Source organism: Mus pahari, chromosome 10 (genome assembly GCF_900095145.1).
Source record: "Mus pahari chromosome 10, PAHARI_EIJ_v1.1, whole genome shotgun sequence".
Lineage (NCBI taxonomy): Eukaryota > Metazoa > Chordata > Mammalia > Rodentia > Muridae > Mus > Mus pahari.
In genome coordinates this window covers 40,487,587-40,495,002 of record NC_034599.1, presented here as the reverse complement: position 1 = coordinate 40,495,002, position 7,416 = coordinate 40,487,587, and positions in this window count along the sequence as shown.

The following is a 7,416-nucleotide window of genomic DNA, read 5'->3' as shown; positions in this document are numbered from 1 at the left end:
ATGAGAGTCTCCTGGCTGCCTTCAGATCAGTGTGTAGAACTCTCAGCTCCTCCAGCACCATATCTACCTGGATGTTCCCATGCTTTCTACCATGAAGATAATGGACTGAACTTCTGAAACTGTAAGCCAGCTCCAATTAAAAGTTTTCCTTTATAAGAGTTGCCTTGGTCATAGTGTCTCTTCACAGCAATGAAACCCTAACTAAGCTACCATGGTTCAAGTCATGGCCCATCATTGCAAGGAAGTTAGTAACAGGAACTAGAAACAATGGGGCACATTGCATTCCACCATCAGGGAACAGAGAAGGCTGAATGAAAGTTGCTGCTACTTGGCTCTCCTTTCCCACTTATGTGGTCTAGGATACTAGCCAAGGGAATGGTGTCGCCCTCAGTGGAAGGCTTTTGTTTGGGGTTGTTTTGGTTTGAACTTTTTGCCTCAATTAACATAATCAAGGTAATCCCTGCCCCCAGGCCCACATAGGGTCTATTCCTCAAGTGATTTTAGATCCTGTCAAGATGATAATTAGCATTAACCATTACAGAAACCAGTGGTTTTTTTTCATCTCTTGTTTCAACCAGTAAGACATTACCCAACCCTCCCACTAGTATTGGGAACCTCACTCCTGTTTTCTTCAAGTCTGGGAGAAATGATTCAAGTGTTTCTTACTAGTATTAGCACACTTATCAGGGATGCATTGAGACCAGAAAATTTGGAATTCACAAATTCCCAGTCATTCTTCTTTCTCCCACCCACTGTGCTCTCCTGTAGAGCTACAATTACATCAATATCTCTGCTCTTTAACAAGACCCAACCAACCTCATAGCTCAAAGCTTTGTTCTGGGGGATTATGTTTTTTGTTTTTGTTTTGGGTTTTGGTTTTTTGTTTTTGTTTTTTTGGTTTTTTGTTTTTTTTTTTTGTTGTTTTTGTTTTGTTTTGTTTTGTTTTGTTTTTTGGAAACAGGGTTTCTCTGTATAGCCCTGGCTCTTCTGGAACTCACTCTGTAGACCAGGCTGGCCTTGAACTCAGAAATCTGCCTGTCTCTGCCTCCCAAGTGCTGGGATTAAAGGGATGTGCCACCACTGCCTGGCAGCACAAAGCTTTAGACCTCATTCCCCTCAACACTGGGAAGTGAGGGAAAGAAGAGGCCCCAGTTCCAGGAGAATTTCCAGCATCCGAAATCATTCATGGTGGAGTTCACTCTCTGCAGGGACATCCAGGGCAGCAAGTCCTCAAACTAGAACCTGAGGACTGCTGTGGTGCCAAAGATATTTTTCAGGGACCAAACCTAGTTTCCTAATCATACCATGATGTTATTTGACCTCTTCACTGGGTCAACAGTTGCACTAACGGCACAAAATTGATCCTCCCTATGAATCTAGGCAGGGGCATCAAACTGGACCTATAATTATTGTGTCTTTCCCATTCACGTGCTTGTCAGTTTTACTAAAGAACCTCCTCAGAGAAGCAATGAACTTATTACTATTATTAAGTCTCAACACTGAGCAAAGAACTTTTCAATATTTGCTGTGACAGAAGAAAGGGACTGCACAAGGCATTTCTGAAACATGCCCAAGGATCATGCTTATCTTAATGAAAAGCACTTTTTTTTTTTTTTGAGCCGCCTGCTGAACTAGCCACTTTTCTCATGAAACATTATTTTTCCTTGAATGAAAGTTGACAGGCAAACTGTGATTATTTCGACCTGATAGTTGGGAATCATTTACCCAGAAATGAACAAAATCGGCTTGTAGTTGTGAGGACGGAAGCTGGTAATATTTACTGCTAAGCACAGACAGTTTTTCTGGGAAAAATTAGAATTTTCAGGAAAGCATGTCTCTTTCACCATCAACTTGACAGTTTGCTAATCTCTGAAGATTCTTTTCAGATGTTAATATATGTAATTTTGATATTGCATAATAAAATGGATCAACACTAGGAGACATGCAGAATTCAGATAACTGATAGTTTCCAAATGGACATTCAAACAATGCTATGGATAAAAAATTAGACACGGGTGAAACCCAGTCAGAGCTTAAAACATAGCAAGAGACTTCAATTCAAAATAATTTAGAAAAGGGTCTATGGTATGGTATATTGCTGCATATGCTGTATTGCAAAGTTTGAGTATAGCAGTGTCTTAGTTGGGGTTTCTATTGCTGTGAAGAGACACCATGACCACTGCAGTTCTTTTTTTTTTTTTTTTGAGACAGAGTTTCTCTGTATAGCCCTGGCTGTCCTGGAACTCACTCTGTAGACCAGGCTGGCCTCAAACTCAGAAATCCACCTGCCTCTGCCTCCCAAGTGCTGGGATTAAAGGCGTGCGCCACCACGCCTGGCTGACCACTGCAGTTCTTATAAAGGAAAACATTTAACTGGAGCTGGCTCACAGTTTCAGAGGTTTAGTTCATTATCATCATTGTGGGAAGCATTGCAGTATGCAAGCAGTCATGGTGCTAGAGAGGTACCTCAGAGACTTCCAGAGGTAGCAGGAAGAGAGAGTGAGCCACTGGGCCTGGCTTGAGTTTCTGAAACCTCAGGAACCTGCCTCCAGTGACACATTTCCTCCAACAAGGCCATGCCTACTCCCACAAGGTCACACCTCCTAATAGTGCCACTCCCTATGGACATCTGGGGGCCATTTCATTCAAACTACCACAATTAACAAATGAAAATATCCACACTTATCTGGAAAGGTTTTCAAGTACCCTTCTGCTTTACAATTCTTTATGAGGTTGAATTTTCATGTATTTTAACCAAATACTATACCACAACATATTGAATACAGAAGCAAGTGTTAGGATCCTGTTATCTTTTATTAAAGTATATACAAGGTTGGAGATGTGGCTCAGAAGTTAAGAACATTTGCCATTTTTCCAAAGGACCCCAGAATCCATATGGGGTGGTTCATAGCCACCTGCAAATCCAGCTACAGGGGACTGGATGCATTCTTCTGACCTCTACAGTCACCTGCACATATAGCATTCACTCACAGACACATACAGGTACATATTGATAACAATAATAATAATGTATTAGAGATATATAATAATAATATATATTAGAGAAAACGTTCAGTAGTTCTCTTTTAAAAAGTAATTATTTTACTAAATTTTTTTTTTAACACATGAATACTTAGCTGTGAATCTAACCAACTAGATGGTGGATGTGTATACTCAAAACTACAAAATCTGTAATCATTTTTTGAATGAAGTAAAAAAGATCTAAATATGGAAACATGTCATATTCATTGATTATAAAATTCAGTTATCAGTGACAGACTCATTCTTTCCAAAAGTGATGTATAGACTTAACACAATCTTAAGCAGAATTCCATCAGGATTCTTCATAAATACAAAGGAGTTAATTCTAAAAGTTATAATGTAAATGTAAATAAACAAACGTAGGCTAAACAATTTTTTATAATAATAATATGAACATGGAGGATTCACTTCACCCAGTTTTGAACCATATAATAATTAAAATGACTGGTATTGATTAAGGAATAGGTATGTAGGACTGAGGTGGCAGAGTTCAGTGAGGGAGACTTGCCTTGAGGTACTGCATGCCCTTCCTAGCACTGAAGAATAAAAAAAAATAAAAAATACTATTATTATTAATAAACAGATAAATTGGATAGATATATTTGAACTAATACATTCTATTGAGCTTTGCTGACACACAAAGACAATTGGATGAGAAAGTTTAGACTTTCCAGCACAGGATGCTGGGACCCTTGGACATCTTTTGCAAACAAACAAAACCAAACCTTTATCTACATCGGTATGAACAGTGTGATAGTGGATCACTATCCTGATTATAAGACATAGAACACTAAAAATTTTAAAACATCAAGTGACATCCTCTTGGATTTGGCAGTTTTGGCTACAATACAGAAAAGAAAGCTAATGAATTAATGCTAAAAAGTTAAAATAAAATAATTTGTTCTATTAAGGATACAGCTGCCGGGTGTAGTGGTGCATGCCTTTAATCCCAGCACTTGGGAGGCAGAGGCAGGCCAATTTCTGAGTTCGAGGCCAGCCTGGTCTACAAAGTGAGTTCCAAGACAGCCAAGGCTATACAGAGGAACCCTGTCTCGAAAAACCAAAAGAAGAAGAAGAAGAAGAAGAAGAAGAAGAAGAAGAAGAAGAAGAAGAAGAAGAAGAAGAAGAAGAAGAAGAAGAAGAAGAAGAAGATATGTGACTTTCCTTTCACTTTAGTGAGATGAAGTAAATTCCTGCCAGCTCTGTGGAAATTTGGAAACCCAGGAAGAGAATGAATGGACCATTGAGCATAGAGCATTAGTATAGCTCACTCACATGGTTTCCTATGGAATGATCCTTACCGGTTCATAGGTTTGAACATTTGGTTCCAAGCTGCTTGCAGGTAGCAATGTTGTTTGGGGGAATTTGGGGTGAAATTGTGGAACTTTTAGGAGGTTGTGGTGGTTTGAATAAGAATGATCCCCATAGTTCATATATGTGAATTCTAAGGGATTGGCACCATTTGAAAGGATTAGAAGGTATGGTCTTGGTGGGAGTGTGTCATAGGGGTGCGAGCTTTGAGGTTTCAAAAACCAGAGTCAGTCTCCATGGCTTCCTCTTCCTGCTGCCTGTGGATCCAGATGTAGAACTCTCATCCACTTCTCCAGCCCCATGTCTGCCTGTGTGCTGCCATGCTCCCCACCATGATGATAATAAACTAAACCTCAGAAGCCGAATGCCAACTGAATGCTTTCTATTGTAAGAGTTGATGCGGTCACAGGGAGAACAGTGACTAAGACAGATGTGGAGCCTTGCTGGAGGAAATGGATCTGATTGGAAATGGATGTTGCCAGAGACAGGGGCAGAGGAGTGGATAAGGCTGGTTCCTAACAGAGTGCCTTCTGTTTCCTGTCTAATGCCAAGATGTAACGAGCCACTCTGCAGTCCTGGTCCACTCTGCAATCCTGGTCCACTATACCTTCCCCACCAGAAGGGACTGAAACTCCCAAAAACCATGAGCAAAAATAGACTCTTCCTCTCTCTGCTGTGGGTTATTTTTTGCCACCAAGACAAGAGATATATCCCACATAATCATGTACCACAGAAGAGAAGAGAGTGTGGGCACATCTCCCAGTAACATCATCACAGAATGTACGGACTTTTATGTTTTGGACGGATAAACCAAACAGCAGACCATGCCAAGGTGATTCCACGTGAGAGAGGTTTATTAAGCAGGGATGGGAAGGGGCGGCGAAGTGAGTAGAAGAGAAGAGGAGAGAGAGAAAGAGGAGAAAGAGAAGAGAAGAGGGGAAAAGAGGAGAGAGCGAGGAGGGGGTGAAGAGAAGAGGAGACGAGAGTGTGGAGGGGGTAATCCCCTAATTTATACGGAGAATGATGTCACACCAATGAGGGTGGGGACTGAGCTAGGTGAATTGTGGGATTGAGGGTCGTTGTCCTGGCAACGCAGGTCCAGGGTCACACGGTTAGGCCAGGGCTCGGAGTGTCCTGGTGTTAACATGGACCACCAAGAAAGGTCAGCCAGAGGCCACGAGGAGGAAGGGAAAGATTTGTTGGCATGAAAGTTCATTTTGTCAAGGAGGGATTACTCTACTGTGAAGAACCACAGAGACTTCCATGAGAGGAGAACTTGCAAACGTCCACTGGATGTAACAGCATGGGCATTCATGGGCAGAAGGCTGTGGGAAGAGAATGAGCTGAGGACATGTGACCCTTACAGCTCTAAACTCGCCAACTCCATTGGCTATTGGTCAAGACACTAAACTCTAGAGGAAATTTCTTCCATGTGACAAAGGGAACAGGTGAGGTTCACTTGCTGTTTTGTGGCTTAGAGAGACAGCCAGCTGCCCTAGGTAATAGTATCTATTCCTGAAAGATCAGTTCACTGCTTAGAAAGCCTATACAGAGAAATGGTAGATTCACTAGAACTTAAAGATTTGCTCACATGACCTCTCTTCTTTGTTTGCTGAAGGGATATAGTGACAAACTAGATAGTCTCTTTGTGTCTCTCGCTTTTGTCTACCATGCCATTCATGTTCTGCAGCACGCAGGAGATACTCACACTTTGCTTATGAGGGAATAGAAGGATTGGCTTTTGGAGATCACATAGTTGAGTAAGTGGCGAAGCTGGAATTTGCATCTCCAGGTACTCTGGGTCCAACCTCTACGACAGTGTCATTAGGAAAGCACAGGTGTGGCTGACTCTTGGAGACTCCCGGTTGTGTAGGGAAGGCATCCTGTGATGTCTACACTCTGTCTCCTATTCGGAGGAGTTGAGCTGGGGAGGGTCAAAGATCAGGCCAGACCTTCGTCTTTCTGGGAGGCCTGTTTTAAACAAAGCTTTGTTTCTGGGTGGTCCAGGACTGATCTTCCATACATGACCCTCCCTGGTTTCTGGGCAGCTGTGCTGCAAGACCAGGATGTTGTTTACTTCCTGGGCTGAGCCACGGCTTTTCCAAGTGACAGGAGGTGAGGTCCAGTGCAGAGGAAACAGAGAATGAATGGTATGTGCCTTTTAGAGACCTTGACCCAGATCAAGAAGACAAAGACGAGTACTGAATGACAGCTTGTTGCAGTGTGACAGGGCTTCCTGGAAACCATCCACTTGGGGGGTGAGGGTGGGGCCTCTTCTGACTCCAGATGCCTTTCTACAAGGTTCTGGAAATTGCCAAGTCTAAGCTTCTCATCATGTCCAAGGGTTTCCACCCAGTTGTCCCTGGGGAGTTGTCCTATTCCTCCTATCCTGGAAAGATACACAGAGCCAGACCCTACTGAGGTCTCAGGCTAGAGGGGCTTCACCTGGGTTTGGGGGTAGGCAGGGTGCGGAGTGTAGGGGGAAAGCTTCAACAGTCACAGATTCAAAGTGCAGCTCTGGCCCTTGAGAGTCTGTGGTTTGGGAGGTGCACTCCCTCGTTTCCTTGTTTCTGAAGCTGGGATGGTTACCACGTGCTCTGTGGGATTACAGGTTTACAGGACTAATGGATGTCAGGTGCTCTGCGGCCCTGTCAGACTTAGGCAGACACTGAATTGTTGTCCCTGCCCTCCTCATTGTCATTGCCAGGAGCATTCCGTGCATCTCCTCCATGTTCTCCCAATTGCATCAGAACAAAGGAGAGCAATTATGGGAGACAATGGCCCCCGGGAAGCTAATCAAACCCCAGAGGCAGGCCTGTCCCCGCCAAGCTGCAAGTGGCTCCTCTCCACAGAGTCCACCAACCCTGTCCCCTCTCTCATTTGCATCCCTGAGAAACTCCACAGAAACTCTACAGATAGCCAAGATGGCAAAGCCAATGGGGTTGATTGCTGATCTGGAGATGTTTGGGAACTGGGAACCTGGGACAGTATTCCTGTATCTGCCCCCTTACCACCACCACCGCGCAGCTCCCTGGGAGATTCTGGGCTAGTTTGGGAAGTCCC